We start from the raw sequence: 18,095 nt of genomic DNA, 5'->3' as shown, positions 1-18,095 counted from the left end.
TTTTTTCCCTGAGACAGAGTTTTGCTCTGTTGCCCAGGCTGGAGTGCAGTGGCATGATTTTGGCTCACTGCAACATCTGCCTCCCAGGTTCAAGTGATTCTGCTGCCTCGGCCTCTGGAATAGCTGGGATCACAGGTGCCCACCACCATGCCTGGCAAATATTTGTATTTTTAGTAGAGACAAGGTTTCAGGAGGTTGGCCAGGCTGGTCTTGAACTCCTGACCTCAGGTGGTCTACCTGCCTAGGACTTCCAAAGTGCTAGGATTACAGGCATGAGCCATGGCACCTGGCCCAGTTTGCCCTTTTTTTAAATCCAGTTATCTGTTTATCACTAAGTGTAGTTAATTGATTGACTTGCAGTTTAAAAATATATATTCTACATACAACTTCATTGTCAGATACATGTTGAGAATGTTTTCTTCCTGTGCATGGCTTGAGGGAAGTATAATATGTATCTTCATAGTTTATAGTTTTAATATAATTTATAATAAACATTAAATGTAATTAATATGTTGTAAGATGTCTGATGAGCAGGTGTTTTAATTAGGCAGTTTAATTTATCAAAAATATTTAAGTTCATCCTTTTGTATTCTATATAAGAAATCTTTGCTTAACCCAAGGTTGCAGAGATAATCTATGTTTCCTTCTCTGTAGTTTTTGCTTACATTTAGGTCTACAATACATAAACTGTGTGTGTGTGTGTGTGTGTGTATGTGTGTGTGCGCGCGCGCCCACGCGTGTGTGTGCATGTTAAAGCAATACTACATTATTACGATGATTGCAGCGTTATAGCAGGTTGTAAAATCAGTTTCCAACGTTAGTTTTATTTTTTTCAAGACTGTTTTGGCTATTCTAAGTCCTTTGCATTTCCAAGTACATCTTAGAATTAATTTGCAGATTTTTGCAAAAAGTCTGCAGAGATTTTTTTCAATCTTTTCTCATTCTTTGTTCATAGAGGTTTTGGATTTTGTTTTGTTTTGTTTTGTTTTCAAATTTTCCATGTCACTTATTTTTTTCTTCTGCAGTTTCAAGTGTGCTGTTAAGCCCTACCCAGTGAATTTTTAATGTAGGATATTATATTTTTTTAATTCTAAAAGTTTCATTTGGTTGTCTTCTGTAGTTTCCAGTTTTCTACTAAGATTTGTTATGTTTACTCATTATATTTCTTTTGAATCCTTAAAGGTGCTATCATAGCTATTTTAAAGGTCTCATCTGCTAATTTCAACATTGTCATTTCAAGTCTGCCTCTATTGACTTGTTGCTGTTGTTGCAAGTGAAATTTTTCACTTCCTTTGCACATCTAGTAAAATTTTTTGATATGCTGCTGTGAATCCTAATTGTAGAATCTGTATTTTCTTGTCTTCCTTAATAATTGCTGAATTTTTCTCTGGTAGGAAATTAATTTCCTTATGAATCAGTTGCTCCTTTTAAGGCCTGTGAATAAGCTTTGCCAGGACAGAGTCTTTTGAACTAAAGTGGCCTCTCTCCGAAAGTGTGTGATTGATCTCAGCTGCATGCCCAGGGTGTCGGTGAGCCCTCTCTACTTTGGTTGGTCAGAACTCTTGTGACTCCCAGCTCTTTGTGCCCCTGGCATCTTCATTTCACTCGCACCAACAGATCTACATTGTTGTACCTTATCGTTTTCCCTGGACATGAACAAGGAGGTTAATATTTGACCAAGTCCTAAAAGAACCTTTCTGCAGATTTCTGGCATTTCTTCTCTATGCAGTTCCTAGTTCTCTTCTCTCGGGGTGTCTGGTCCAAAATTTTGGCCTCAAACTCAGAATGTGTTCCTTCTCAGCTCAGCAAGACCCCTGGGTTCTGCTTTGGCTCTACCTCCCTGTGTCTAGACAGAGAGCTAGGGCCACTGGGGGGCTTTATCATGTTATTTCTTTCTCCTAGGAACCACAATTTTGCACTGAATGTCTTCCAACATCTGAAACAGTTGCTTCAAATATTTTGTCCAGTTTTATAATGGTTTATGGCTGGATGAGTTGCTCGTTACTAATTATTTTGTCGTGACTGGGAATGGAAGCTACCCGTAGCATTATTTATGAATCTAGAAAAACATAAGTATACTAGGCCTCAAACATTTTCTTTCTCTTCCACATTTGGTGTCATCTCTGAAACCAGAATTCCAGTTTTGTTTCTGTACCACTACTAGAATATGCCCAGTTGTGAAGCGGAGTGAAAGTATTTGCAAAAGACAGTGTATCCCCTCCTGTAAGATGAAATTCCATGTTAGGATGTATCTTATAGGGGAGCTCTAAAAAATATTTGGAATTTGAATTTTATTTACAGCAACTTTACTTTTTTATCATGAACAGATAGCTCCTGAGGATGACTTAGGCCGCAAAGGTGTTTAGGTGGAAATACAATATCTTATGGCATTTTAAGGCATTTTATTTATGTGAAGACAGGGATTAATTTTAGATTTCTATCATGTTTGAAATATAGTATGTAATATTTTATAATGAACAAAGTGTTCTCCAATCAGATTATCACTATAAGTTGTCTGGTATGTTTTCACAGGGAAATTGTTTTGTGTTGTGTTTATTTCCTCTGTGGTATTATAAGAAAATTTTAAAGTTAACTGCCTTATGTATTCATTTAAAAAAACTCCCCAAATTATTATTCCTAATAAGGGGAAATATGAAAGTATCAAAATATTATTATATCACTTTTTCAGGTCAGCTGAGTATGGGGGTTATTCTCCAGGGTAAATATGTGTTCAGCTTGTGGAAAGAATCATTAATGTCTCCTCAAAATAAAAGAACTCTTTTGGTTATAATAGGAGGTGGAGGACAATCCAAGCCAATCTTTCCACTTGTGCTACCAAACGCCTCCTTTTTTGAAAGTCTTCAGTTTCAATGGAAATAAAGGGCAGCAGATAATGAATGCTTTGTTCATTTTGACTTAACAAGAGGCCTTTTAGGAGGCTCACCTAAGGAACCAGTCTTCCAGATGTTACCACTGTAACTCTGTGGCTTATTATGACTTCCTGAACTTTGCTAAGAAAAAAGAAATATTTACGATACTGCCACCCAATAAAATGTTATGAAAAATTTCTACACTTAAGTAATCGTGTCCTCACTGTGAACTGCTCTATTAGTCTCTGCAACCACATATAGATTTATTTTCTCTCAACATGCCAGTGGTACATCCCTACTGTGACTACATAAGTCTTGTTAGATTGTCTTGTATTTATTACACAGACGGTCTTTAGGCAAAGCACACTATATATTCTTTTTCCTAATATTTCAATATGCATTGTATGGGCAGAAGCAACTCATAATAGAAGAGAATTTGAATTCTGACTCTGCCATTTACTAACCAAATGACTTTGAGCAAATTATTTAACCTTTCCATCTTTGACTTTATATGTTAAAGGGTTGTTTAGGATAGTATCTGGTCCACAAAGGAGTTGTAAAAATTAAAGGAGTTAACACAGGACATAACATGTTGTTTTCATTATTATTATCATTACTACCACGACTGTTTACAGAGCGCTTTAAAATTAGCTTATTTCATCTTCACAACAAATCCTTAAAGTAAATATTGCTATCCTTATTTTATAAATAAGAAAAACTTAAACCTAGGTCTCCTAGCTCTAAAAGGCTATACTCTTGTCTTAATTATCATAATGTTGAAACATTCAGGTGTTTTTAATGGCTATGATGAGCCTTCACTAATTTTAGCTTGGTCATTTTCTTAAATAATAATTTCATAAGAATATTTTTAGTGTAATCCAAAAATTTCATTGGCAAAGAGAATTCAAGATCATAATACATTTCTATAAATAGAAAATGTGCCTTTATCTGCTTCATATCTTTTCCAATTAGAATACAGAACTTATACATTATAGGATGAGAAAAAGTTTAAATATTTAATACCTTGGCTGGCATATAGCATGTCAAGTCCTCTCCATGCTTCTTTTTCCATCTAAATACAAGTATCCTAAATTTCTGATCTCTTAATCTTTTGAGAAGTTATTTTTTTTATCCTAGTTTTCAACACCTAGGTATACATGACCTTCCCCATCAGAGTGGACAATCTGCTTTTCAAAACATTTGCAGCAATACCTACTAAAAGACTAGTCTCTCTAGTACTATTTTTGTGTTACCCATATAATAGATTCTGAATTTTTTTCCATTCCCAAAGTCTCCACAAGCCTAACTACATTTCAGAAAAAGAGTCACCTAAATGCTAGTAATTATATCAAGTTATCAACCCATAGAAAAATAACCACAGCATGTGCAGTTCTCTTGGAATCCTTTTAGGACTTGTCTTAGCCTGAGTCTGTGATTTAGGTTACTTTCCACTTCTTTTAAGAGCTAAGCACAACCTAAGTAGAGGAAAAGTCTTTGAAGTGCAAGCTGGTTGACCATTTCCTGCGCAGGGTAACCAATCCCATTGAAAATGTCTTGGAATTGTCCCTAGCTTCATCAGTAAGTGCTGGGAGATGACGTCACTGTGGGATTTCAACCGAACTTTAGGTTCTGATAAACAATGCGGTGTTGGTAGTCGCCACTGGTGAATTCTTTTTCTCTTGGGAGGTGCCAGCCAAGTTCCTTATTCATTTTCAAGCTTCATTGAAAGAATAACAAAGGGTAAGACAGAAAGAGCTTGGGGGTGGTCAGGCCTCTAGGAGGATCCTCTGTTAAAGTCAGTGAGCATAGATGACAATATTTTGGTTTAGTCCCACTCTTCTTTGTGTATAAATTAAGGAAATAACTGTAGTTTTTTGGATAACAGGCTATTTCCAACTTACCATCACTTGTCTCCTGTGTCACTCTTCTTCCTAACCCTGTGGCAGAATGCAGATCTCAAGGGTTATGTTGAATTTAATCCTTTTCTTACATGGGTGAATATATTCGGGAGACTGTAGAGTGCAAAAGTGGCGGTAAAAGCCCTTCCAATGGCAACAATAACGATGAAAAGACCCAACAGGCAGTTTTGTACGCTTTATCCTGAACAAAAGCCAAGAGTACATTGTCACCAAACAATGAATAAAAACAATATTAGAGTTTCTACAGAAATCGGTGCATGGAAATTCCCTGCTTATTAAGCTGTTTCCATTATGAGATGTTCCCCTATATTAAAATTTTCATACCATAATACATCCATCATCTGGATATTCTGAAGGGTTTTATTTTTTCAAGGAAAACTACCTCAGTAAACTTCTATAAAAACAGGTTTCCATTTTCTTCAAGAAACAAGGCTGATTTGCCAATGAAAATAAATAAATAGAATATATCTCATAATTTTTATCCTAATGGCTTCACAGAAAATTAAACCACTTGCCAAAAATCATGGCTATTTGGTCGGTTGTGAATATTTCAGATTTGGAGGAATATTATCAGATCCTAAATTAATGGAACCAGAGCCTCTTTTTAACCTGTTCTCAACATCCCTTTCTACTAAAAAAAAATTCCTTATACTTTCATCCCAACCTCTAATTTCAAGAATCACCATCCCTCCTATCCTTCCCAAAGGCATCCCCAAAACAATAAAAAATAAAACTTACTGGAGCAGACTGAGAACAAGCAGTTTAGCGTGCTGTCCCTCCTATAATTCAATGTACCTGAAATGAGCATTAGTATTAGAACTCAATTCATGAGGGTTATTTTTACTGTAGTTACATAAAATAAATCTTAGGCATTTACCTTAGGGATTGCATAAGGTCAGTCTTGCATCCAAGTTTTTAATGACTAACATTGTTTATTCTAACTCCTGTTTTCTTTTACCCTCCTATAAACTGCCACCTCAAGATCACTCAAGCCTTTATTTACTCACATACAACTCTGGGTAAGGTAAGAGAAAACACAAGCCCAGAGTGAAGTTTTATATGAGTCAGTAAGGCACACCCGTGTCCCAAATGGAACATGTAAACCAGGGAATCATTTTGAGTTGCAAGGTTCAGCAGTGAAACTCTGTAGTTTTCTTGGCCCTTACAAAACCAGGTCACAGCTGCCTGGCTTCCTAATTTGGTTTGATGTACTGTGAATTCCCAAGGGGGTGAGTCATTCTCTTATTCATATGGAAGTACAGGAACCATACCAAAATAAAGACCAGTCTGAGTTTATTTATGATTTTATAGGCTCTTTACTGCCCCACTATACAGACGATCCAGAGTCAACTTTCAGCTGTTACTTACCATATTGGAGAGGAGATACATGACATTTTTCATCTTCTGAGTTATCTGACTTCTTTACTGTGAATATTCCCTAAGATAATATTCCCAGGCACTTGCTTTCTTCTGCTTAGGAATGCTTCACTGAAGATAGATATCTATTATGAAACAATGAATGCAAAATCAGTCACATATAGAGAAAATGAAAGTAGTAAAATTAACAACAGAATACCTTAAGAAATAGTCTGTGTTAAGTCAATGTAATAGCATTATTGTACATTACTCTTGTTACCTACTAAGTGTATAAGAACATCATAAATACCTTGCTTTATAGACTTGATGAGGCAGAAGGATGTTCCCTGTGAGTTATCAAATTAAGATTCAGGATGGCTTTATGATTTGTTCCATCTTAGAATTTGGCTATGTTCTATCTCTTTGTGATTTCCCAGAGCCAACCACTTCACAGTATTTGGGCTTCTGCCAGTGGCTATAGCACAGATGCTTTTAATAAAGGGATCCAATCACCTTCTGGAAAACCTTGCTCTACTAGAACTTTCAAGAGATATCAATCCTGTTTTATTAGGGTTTATTTAAAAAAAAGAAAAGAAAAAGGAAACAAGTAGCCAACACAATCTATGCAGTCTGCTTTGTCCCTTCTTTTGTCACACAAAATAGAATATTTCTCTTGAAAAAGGCTCATGCAATTCTGTAACTATATATTGAGTGCCTACTGTATGCCAAACTCTGCACTAGGCATGGAGACACCAAGAAGATGGATGACTTGCCTTAGAGCTATTACAGAGATGCAATATTACTTTATTAAAATATCTGATCATTAAAATTAACCTGTAAGTTGTATAGAGATCTTTGTATAAATATCACATTTCATGGGATATTTGAAATGTAAAATTGACACTAATTTTTATATATGAAGTGTTTAGTATACGACTAGTAAAGCTTCATAAACAGTGGGAAAGTGATGGGTCATTCCACAAATGGTATAGGTAAAACTGACTTTTTAGAAAAAGGTAGGTTATACTAATCTCAGATAAAACATTACAAAGTAGATTAATAGTTGTTTGTATGAAGAACACTATAAAATAGAAGAACAATATAAAATAGATCACATAAAGTGGTCTTAGCATAGGGAAGGCGTTTCAAGGTATAAAAGTCATGAAGGAGACAGCAAATGTCAAACTTGACATCATAAAAATGTAGAAATTAGACATGGAAATTTTATAAAATTAAAACACAAGTGACAAACTTGAAATATACTTATAAAATATGACAATGAATTAATATCATTTATAATCAAAGAAATTTTATGAATCAGTTACTGTTACCAACCACACAATAGGAAAATAACAAGTGAGATGTTTAGAAGTACACAGTAGAATAAATTCAAAGAAATGATGGACACAAACATACATTAAACCTCACTAGTAATCTAAGGAATCTAATGAAAGCAATAATGAATAACTGCTTATCCAGTTGACAAACTATTTTAATGTAAAAACAATTAATGATGGGAAGGTGCACAGGTAATCTCATTTAATTCTGGCCAAAACTAGAATACAAACATTTTCTAGAACTGTGTTTAATAGAAAGTATTTAGAAAAAGTTTAAATTTATTATTCTTTCATTCAATAATTCTTGTTCTAGAAAAATTTTCTAACCTAAAGAAAACACATAAAAATACATTCATCACAATGCTCATTATCTTAAAAAATTGGAAATCATTTAATTGTTCTAATGTAGAAATAGATACAGTCTATCCAAAGGATAGAATTATCTTTTTCAAAATTAGAAAGCTCTTGCGATACTGATAAGTCCAAAATCTTAGATACATTAAAATAAACAATTTTTTAAATGCGTGTTTGTTCAACAAATAAGTTAAACATTTATTCAGCAAATAAGTTAATTAAACATTTACTATGTGGCAGGCATTGCCCTAAGCACTTAATGCATTTAATCTCTTTTAATATTCTATTTTATCTCAGCTAATACCCTTTGTATTATCTATTTTAATACAAAAACTCTATGAAATAGGTGCTATTTTTATCCTCACCTTAAATATGGAGAAACTGAGGCACTTGCTTAAAAAGTTACCTAGTATCATCCAGTAATTTTTGAAACAAACGAAATTCCTAATCTCATACAGTTTACAATATAAAAGAGAGAGAGATGAATCAAAGAACTACCAAAATAAATATAGAATTATAGCAGTGATCATAACCCACAAAGTAGAAGCCCATTCTACAGGGATTGACCTAGTTGGCTAGATGAAAGAATGCTTGCTCTGGAGGACAATACTTGAGCTGATAATTTAAGCAAAAGTGAGACTTAGCTGAAGAGATAAGAGAAGAATATTCTAGATGGAGGGAATAGGATGTGAAAAAACCTCTCTGGTTGGCAGGTTATGGCATTCTAGAGAAACTGAGGAAGCTAAGATGGAGATGAAACAGAATCTGGAGGGAGTGTAACGTGGGGCCACCCCCACAGCTCTACCATGTGGCACAAAGAGGCCCTGTGTATAGATGAGCAGTCTGAGAGCCTGAGAAGCAAGGTGACTTGTCCAAAGTCACACCACCTACTTGGTGTATCTGAAACCAAACTCAGGTCTTCTGGTAGCAGGAACAGAAATTATTCTAGCACATAATGCTTGTTTACAACAGTGAATTTCAAACTCTGAGTGGTGGTATTTTTTTTTTTTTTTAATTTGTGGGATGTCACCTCTAAGTATTTTTGCTTTTTTTTTAAGTGGCAGAATCTTATGCACAATTTCCAATAAATGAAAGAGATCAAAGTATTGTAGTACTATATAGTTTTTAGTGTAAAAGTATAAAATTCACTTACAAAGTCAATCAGTGAGAAGCATAGGAAAATATAAGGAAAATTTATTAAGTTTGTTACACAGAAGTGGTTAGGTTGAGTGGGTAGGTTGGTTTTTAAAATACCAACAACAAAAAAAAGGCTGTTCTAAAAACACAAACATTTTGAAGGCTGGATGATGGATATAGTTTTATATCAAAGTCACCACACACTGTATTTGTATATTTGGGTTGTTTTTTTTTTTAATGGGAATACCTTGTTTCATATGAATAAGTAGCGGAAAATGATTAACATTTGTAATAGTTTGTATGCCAACCTGTCTCAAGATATTATTCAATTAAACTGAAACAGGAGCTGAAAGAAAAGGAGAAATTTTAATATTTTAAAAATAAATCATTAAAAATACCCAACAAACATTATATTCCCTAACTGCCAAGGGTTCAGCTTGGAAAGAGTCAGTAACAGGGTCCTCAGGCAATTTAGATCTTGAGTGAACACTGGGGAATGCTATCTTGCAACATTATAAGATGTTCAACATGTCAGTTAAAATCCCTTGGATTATCCAAAAAGGGCATACCTCACTCTCTAGCTCAGCTAGATATTCACTTGAGCTTTCAGTCAAATGTATTTCATTGCTGACACATTATTTAAAATTTTAAGTGTGACTACAGTGTGATCTTACATTGCAAAATTGAGCTGCTTCTGTTTACTACAAAAATAAGCAAGACATGCAAACTAGTAAAACCAATATTTTGAGAGGTATTTCACTAGAGGAAATTCAGCAAAAATGAATTTTTGCCAGTACCTTGCCACAAACACCCAAGGGACTTCAGCATGAAAAAAAAATCCTGAAATGAACACTGCACATATTATTTAAATAATTCTTTAAAAACAAAAAAGCAAAAGCCCTGGTTTAATAACATTTACAATTAGAATGATCTTAACGCCTTGCCTTGAAAGATCTTAATAGCTTATGCTCTCTTATGCTACCTAAATAGCTTTTCAAAAAGTGTTTCTGCAAGGCACTAGCCTATTTTTTCCCCTGACATTCATTTTGCACAAACTGTATAACTTTTTTTAAAAAAATGTTTTGTCCTTGTTTGTTTGTGTGTTGAAAATTGTAGGTGAGAAGAAGTGGATTTTCCTCACATGTCACTAGGTTCATGGCTGAGACCACTATCATAGCAGACAAACAAAAGAAAAGCATAGCAATTTATTATATAACCTTTACATGACACTAGAGCCTTCTTTAAAATATGAAGCCTGAATAATGAAGCAAACGTCTGTATTTTTTACGCAAGATTTGAGGAAGAGTGGGCAGTCATCAAGAAATATGATTATAGGACAAAGGGTGTGGTCTAATGGTACTGAATTGCGGGAAGCTTAGCAAAGCCTGTGTGTTCAGATTCTGTCTTTGGCTCCTATCCCCTGAGTATAGGGAGAGCACTTTTCGAATGAGCGTCATATGAACTGCTTGAGGCGAAGGTCAGAAAATCCCTCTTAGGTTTTATGACCTCCTTCAGGAGAGAAGAGCACGAGGAGAGGGTGGTGATCAGAAAGACCTCCCTGTTTCTACTGCTTTCTTAAATGTCATCATGCGTTACATTTTGGGGTGGCATGTCCTGAACCCTATCCAAACCAACCTAACCACTTCTACTCTGCACCAAGTGCTTAATAAATTTTCCTCATCTCTTTTCCTGCACAAATCTACTGAACAAAGAAGAAAAGTCAGCAGTAGTGATACTCTCAAAACATTGACTGATAAAGATTCTGCGTAATCTATATGAAGTCTTTGAATTAATATAGCTATTTGAATTAATGAATTCTGTTGAATTCATGTTCTTATTAAATAGAATATTTGTAGGTTATAGCACCATAATTCTAATTATTTCTTCAATAGCAGCCTATTCATCTAAAATACTTGTTAGCATACAGTTTGATGAGCTTTTTCTGGAGAAAATGTGTTTCTTCTTCACTAACAATACATTATGTCATTGCTTCAAACTTTTTCTGTAACATGTATGCTAAATTAATCTGAGAACCTTATTTCTATGCTTCCTATGCTTTGTGTTAAAATAATGTAACTTTATTTCTGGGTTCTCTTTTCTGTCCCATTGGTGTATGTGTCTGTTTCTGTACCAGTACCATGTTGATTGGTTACTGTAACCTTGTAGTATAGTTTGAAGTTCAGTAGTGTGACGCCTCCAGCTTTGTTCTTTTTGGGGGGGATTGCTTGGGTGATTTGGGCTCTTTTTTGTTTCTGTATACTTTTAGTATAGTTCTTTAAAAATTCTATTAAAAAAAGATATTGGTAGTTTGATAGAAATAGCATTGAATCTATACATTCTTTGGGCAGTATCACCATTTTGATGATATTGGTTCTTCCTATCCACAGGCATGGAATGTTTTTCCATTTGTTTGTGTCTTCTCTGATTTCTTTCAGCAGTATTTTGTAATTCTCCTTGAAGAGATTTTTCACCTTCTTAGTTAGCTATATTCCTAGGAGTTTTATTCTTTTTATGGCTATTGTAAATGGTAATACCTGAAACTATAAAAACTTTAGAAGAGAACCTAGAAAATACGATTCTGGCATTACATTGGCCTCAGCAAAGAATTTATGACTAAGTGCCCAAAAGCAGTGACAACAAAACAAAAATTGACAAGTGGGACCTAATTAAACTAAATAATTTTTGCATAGTAAAAGAAACTATCAACAGAGTAAACTAACAACCTACAGAATGGGAGAATATATTCCCAAATTATGCACCTAATAAAGGTCTAATATCCAGAATTTGTAAGGAACTTAAAAACAAACAAAAAACAACCCCATCAAAAAATGAGCATCAGTCATAAGCCAATACTTCTCAAAAGAAGACATATGTGCAGCCGGCAAATACGTGAAAAAATGTTCATCATCACTAATTATTATATAAATGCAAATCAAAACCACCGTGAGATACCATCTCGTACCAGTCAGAATGGCAGTTATTATTAAAAGCTAAAACCAACAGATGTTGGCAAGGTTGCAGAGAAAAGAGAATACTTACACACTGCTGGTGGGAATGTAAATTAGTTTAGCTACTGTGGAAAGCAGTGTGGCGATCCCTCAAGGAGCTAAAAGCAGAACTACCATTTGACCTAGCAATCTCACTACTGGGTATCTACCCAAAGGAAAATAAATCACTCTACCAAAAAGGCACATACACTCATATGTTGATTGCAACACTATTCACAATAGCAAAGACATAGAATCAACCTAGATGTTCATCAATAGACTAAATTAAAAGAAGTTATATGTGTGTGTGTATATATATATATATAAATTATATATGTGTATATATATATATATACACACACATACACAAACGCACATACATACATACATACATACACACCATGAAATACTACTCAGCCATAAAAAGGGACAAAATCATGTCTTTTACAGTAATGTGGACAAAGCTAAAGGCCGTTATCCTAAGTGAACTAACACAGGAACAGAAAACTAAATACACATGTTCTCACTTAAAGTGGGAGCTAAACATTGAATACACATGAACACAAAGATGGGATTTCCTTGAGCAGTGGTTTGTAGTTCTCCTTGAAGAGGTGCCTTACATCCTTTTTTAGTTGTATTCCTAGGTATTTTTTTCTCTTTGCAGCAATTGTGAATGGGAGTTCGCTTTTGATTTGGCTCTCTGTTTGTCTGTTATTGGTGCATAGGAATGCTTGTGATTTCTGCACATTGATTTTGTATCCTGAGACTTTGCTGAAGTTGCTTATTAGTTTCAGGAGATTTTCAGCTGAGACGATGGGGTCTTCTAAGTATACAATCATGTCATCTGCAAATAGAGACAATTTGACTTCCTCTTTTCCTAATTGAATACCCTTTATTTTTTTTTTTCTTGCCTGATTGCTCTGGCTAGAACTTCCAGTACTATATTGAATAGGAGTGGTGAGACAGGGCATCCTTGTCTAGTGCCAGATCTCAAAGGGAATGCTTCTAGTTTCTGCCCATTCAGTATGATATTGGCTGTGGGTTTGTCATAAATAGATTTTATTATTGTGATACGTTCCATCGATACCTAGTTTATTGAGAGTTTTTAGCATAAAAGGCTGTTGAATTTTGTCGAGGCCTTCTCTACATCTATTGAGATAATCATATGGTTTTTGTCTTTGGTTCTGTTTATGTGATGGATTACGTTTATAGACTTGCGTATGTTGAACCAGCCTTGCATCCCTGAGATGAAGCCTACTTGATCATTATGAATAAGCTTTTTGATTTGCTGTTGCATTCAGTGTGTCAGTATTTTATTGAAGACTTTTGCATCTCTGTTCATGACAGATATTGGCCTGAAGTTTTCTTTTTTAGTTGAATCTCTGCCCGATTTTTGGTATCAGGATGATGTCCATCTCATAAAATGAGATGGGGAGGGTTCCCTCTTTTTGTATTGTTTGGAATAGTTTCAGAAGGTATAGTAACAGCTCCTCTTTGTACGTCGGGTAGAATTCAGCTGTAAAGTCATCTGGACCTGGACTTTTTTTGATTGGTGGGCTATTAACTGCTGCCTCAACTTCAGCCCTGTTATTAGTCTATTCAGGATTTCAGCTTCTTCCTGGTTTAGTCTTGGGAGAGTGCAAGTGTCCAGGAATTTGTCCATTTCTTCCAGATTTACTGGTTTGTGTGCATAGAGTTGTTTGTAGTAATCTCTGATGGTAGTTTGTATTTCTGTGGAATCGGTGGTGATGTCCCCTTTATCATTTTTTATTGCATCTATTTGAGTCTTCTCTCTCTTTTTTTAAATTAGTCTGGCTAGTGGTCTATCTAATTTGTAGATCTTTTCAAAGAACCAGCTCCTGGATTTGTTGATTTTTTTGTGTGTGTCTCTATCTCCTTCAGTTCTGCTCTGATCTTAGTTATTTCTTGTCTTCTGCTAGCTTTTGAGTTTCTTTGATCTTGCTCCTGTAACTCTTTCAATTTTGATGATAGGGCGTTGATTTTAGATCTTTCCTTGCTCCTCATGTGGGCATTTATTGCTATGAATTTCCCTCTAGACACTGCTTTAAATGTGTCCCAGAGATTCTGGTACATTGTGTCTTCATTCTCGTTGATTTCAAAAAACATCTTTATTTCTGCCTTCATTTCATTGTTTATCCAGTCAACGTTCAAGACCCAGTTGTTCAGTTTCCATGAAGTTGTGTGGTTTTGAGTGAGTTTCTTAATCCTGAGTTCTAATTTGATTGCACTGTGGTCTGAGAGACTGTATGTTATGATTTCCGTTCTTTTGCATTTGCTGAGGAGTTGTTTACTTCCAATTATGTGGTCAATTTTAGAGTAAGTGTGATGTGATGCTGAGAAGAATGTATATTCTGTGGATTTGGGGTTGAGAGTTCTGTCAATGTCTATTAGGTTTGCTTGGTCCAAATCTGCATTCAAGTCCTGGATTTCCTTGTTGATTTTTCTGTCTCGTTGATCTGTCTAATATTGACAGTGGAGTGTTAAAGTCTCCCACTATTATTGTGTGGGAGTCTAAGTCTCTTTGTAGGTCTTTAAGGATTTGTTTTATGTATCTAGGTGTTCCTGTATTGGGTGCATATATATTTAGCATAGTTAGCTCTTGTTGTATTGATCCTTCTACCATTATGTAATGCCCTTCTTTGTCTTTTTTGATTTTTGTTGGTTTAAAGTCCATTATATCAGAGACTAGGATTGCCACCCCTGCTTTTTTTTGCTCTCCATTTGCTTGGTAAATCTTCCATCCTTTTATTTTGAGTCTATGTGTGTCTTTGCACGTGAGATGGGTCTCCTGAATACAGCACACTGATGGTTCTTGTCTTTTTATCCAATTTGCCAGTCTGTGTCTTTTGATTGGGGCATTTAGTCCATTTATATTTAATGTTAATATTGTTATGGGTGAATTTGATCCTGCCATTTTGTTACTGGTTGGTTGTTTTGCCCTTTGGTTGGTGTAATTTCTTCATTGCATCATTGGTCTTTACCATTTGGTTCTTTTTTGCAGTGGCTGGAACTGGTTTTTCCTTTCTGTGTTTAGTGCTTCCTTCAGGAGCTCTTGCAGGGCAGGTCTGTTATTGACAAAATCTCTCAGCAATTGCTTACCCATAAAGGATTTTATTTCTCCTTCACTTATGAAGCTTGGTTTAGCTGGATATGAAATTCTGGGTTGAAAGTTCTTTTCTTTAAGGATGTTGAATATTGGCCCCCACTCTCTTCTGGCTTGTAGGGTTTCTGCTGAAAGATCCATTGTTGAGTCTGATGGGCTTTCCTTTGTGGGTGACCCTACCTCTCTCTCTGGCTGCCCTTAGCATTTTTTCGTTCATTTCAACCCTGGTGAATCTGACGATTATGTGCCTTGGGGTTGCTCTTCTAGGGGAGTATTGTTGTGGTGTTCTCTGTATTTCCTGTATTTGAATGTTGGCCTGCCTTGCTAGGCTGGGAAGTTCTCCTGGATAATATCCTGAAGAGTGTTTTCCAGCTTGGGTTCATTCTCCCCATCTTCCAGTATACAAATCCAGCATAAATTAGGTCTTTTCACATAATCCCATATTTCTTGGAGGCTTTGTTCATTTCTTTTCACTCTTTTTTCTCTTTGCTTGCCTTCTTGTTTTATTTCATTGAGTTACTCTATTCAATCTATGATGTCCTTTCTTCTGCTTGATCTATGCAGCTATTGAAACTTGTGTATGCTTCATGAAGTTCTTGTGCTGTGTTTTTCAGCTCCATCAAGTCATTTATGTTCTTCTCTAAGCTGGTTATTCTAGTTAGCATTTCATCTAACCTTTTTTCAAAGTTTTTAGTTTCTTTGCATTGGGTTAGAACATGTTTCTTTAACTCAGAGAAGTTTGTTATTACCCACCTTCTGAAGCCTGCCTCTGTCATTTCATCAGATTCGTTCTCCATCCTGCTTTCGTTCGTTCCTGGTCGCGCTCTAACTGATGTTCTGGGTGTGAAACTCTGAAGTGAGAGATTTTTAGCCTGCTAGGCTTTGGGGTGGGGGAGACCTGTCCTGCCATGTGGCCTGTTTAGTTCCTGTGTTTAGTTCCCCTTCTTTCTGGGGGGTGGGTAGCACCTTTCTGCCGGCTTTTTGGCTTTCTCAGCATCAGCCAGTGCTTCTGCCTAGATCTATGCTGACAGCCCCCGCACTGGCTGAAGTTGCTGTTCTGCCCTATTCAGGCAGCTCGCTGAGGCTTTTCAGCCCAGTGAAGATCTCCTGTTCTGTGGGTTGTAGAGGGCTTGGGTAGAGCACTGTATCCGAACCAAAATCCCAGAGGGGGAGATCCCCCAGTCCTCTGGTTGGTTGCATGCACCTCCTGGGTGGGGCAGTGCCCCACCTTGCCTCAACTTGCCTTATTTGGTTTGTACCCCTGTCCAACCAGGCCCACAAAATGAACCTGGTACCTCATTTGGAACTTTGGAGACCACTCGGCTTCTGTGTCTCTCTCTCTGGGAGCTGTGCTCCAGGGCTGCCTCTTATTCAGCCATCCTGGGCCCCCCCCCCGCCCCCAGTTTTAGATTTTTCCTATTTTCTTTTCCTTTTTATAATGCAGCTACTAGAAAATTTAAATGTACATATGTGGCTTGCTTTATATTTCTAATGGACAACACCAAAAAGAAATTAGAGGCCTTCTCTGATTTGATACTAGGAAATCCCATCCATGTGATTTATGCCTCAACAGATGGTGCTACAAGAGTGCTTATAAGAGGTATTTAACAGAACATTAGAGGTGCATGAAGGCCTCCAGGGGGACCAGGTGATACCAGAGCTGTAACCTGAACGATAGATAAGGAGAAGCTCCTCAGAGAGGTGCAGGGGTTCAGAGGTAAGGAAGAATAATGGGCACTAGAAAGTAGTTCAGTAAACCTAGAGCAGTGTATGACAGGGAGCAAGAGCCAGAGCTGAAGGTCTTGTGTGCCAGCCTAAGAATTCTGAGTTATTTCAAGGGAAAAGTGTAGCCATGTGTATTAGTCTTTTCACATTGCTGATAAAGACATCTGAGACTGGGCAATTTATAAAAGAAAGAGGTTTAATGACTTACAGTTCCACATGGCTGAGGAGGCCTCACAATCATGGTGGAAGGCAAGAAGGAACAAGTCACATCTTAAATGGATGGTGGCAGGCAATGAGAGAGCTTTTGCAGGGAAACTCCCCTTATAAGGCCATCAGATCTTGTGAGACTTACTATTACGAGAACAGCATGGGAAAGACCCACCACCACGATTCAGTTCTCTCTCACCGGGTACCTCCCACAACAGAAGGGAATTATGGGAGCTACAAGATGAAATTTGGGTGGGGACAGAAAGCCAAACTATATCACCATGGAAGGCTGTGGAGCTGTGATGTGACTGATTCAGGCTGTAGGAGATCACTCTGGCCACTATGTGACAATTAGAACGGAGTGAGGCAATACTAGGAATAGAGGGTCCCTGGGGCAGCTGTGCAGAAATCTAAGCATAGGATGAGAATGCAGTGAGAACTGGGGGCCCAGGGTGAAATAAGGAAAGCCAAATGGATTTGAGAAGTAGAAGCAAAAGGACTTGGCAATGTATTCAGTTGTTCAGAGTTTGGAGGGAAGTAGAGGAGGCAGGCAATGAGAGGAAGGACAAAATCAAGCGAGACCCTAGGATGCTGGCTTGTGTTGCTGAGCAGAAAGATAAGAATAATCAACAATGTTATAAAAATTATTTTCAAGATATTCAGCTTCCAGATATCTTAATGGTACATGCATGCATGACCAAGACTACAATATACACTTATGATTTGCCATAAGAGTTCTGAGGTTACTCGGTGTTCTGTGTGTCACTGAATGTCTGTGTAATAGCTCATTTTTCAAAAGTATCATTTGCCAGAGCCCTTTGACTTTATTATTCTGATCATCAAAATAGTTTCCTTATGAGGAAGCATTCTTGCCAACTCACCTAACCACATATCTGAAACATCAGATGTGGACAGGTTGGCTGATATTTTATCTTTTGTAAAATTTGCCTTACCTTAAAGGTTTTCCACTTTAAAGGCCACAAAGGAGATTTGTGGCCTTTCCTTTTTAGAAAGTAAAAGCCAGATATAGGTTCAAATTTGAAAATAAAGACTAGTAATGATTTCTTATAACTAACACA

The 18,095-nt window shown here is 36.5% G+C and overlaps 1 protein-coding gene and 1 long non-coding RNA gene across 2 annotated transcripts in view; one reads left to right on the top strand and one right to left on the bottom strand.

The window, feature by feature from the left end:
• Positions 1–18,095, top strand: part of PDE7B (phosphodiesterase 7B) — a 336,838-nt gene that overhangs the window by 61,978 nt on the left and 256,765 nt on the right. The window lies entirely within an intron of this gene.
• LOC119471589 overlaps positions 257–18,095 on the bottom strand; it is a 127,146-nt gene continuing 109,307 nt past the window's right edge. The window contains exon 4 of the long non-coding RNA XR_005200656.1: positions 257–6,291. This is a non-coding gene — a long non-coding RNA (uncharacterized LOC119471589). The remainder of the gene's footprint in view (positions 6,292–18,095) is intronic.

The sequence above is a fragment of the Cebus imitator genome, unplaced genomic scaffold (assembly GCF_001604975.1).
Source record: "Cebus imitator isolate Cc_AM_T3 unplaced genomic scaffold, Cebus_imitator-1.0 Scaffold65, whole genome shotgun sequence".
NCBI classification, from domain to species: Eukaryota; Metazoa; Chordata; class Mammalia; order Primates; family Cebidae; genus Cebus; species Cebus imitator.
This window is presented reverse-complemented; position numbering and strand designations above follow the sequence as displayed.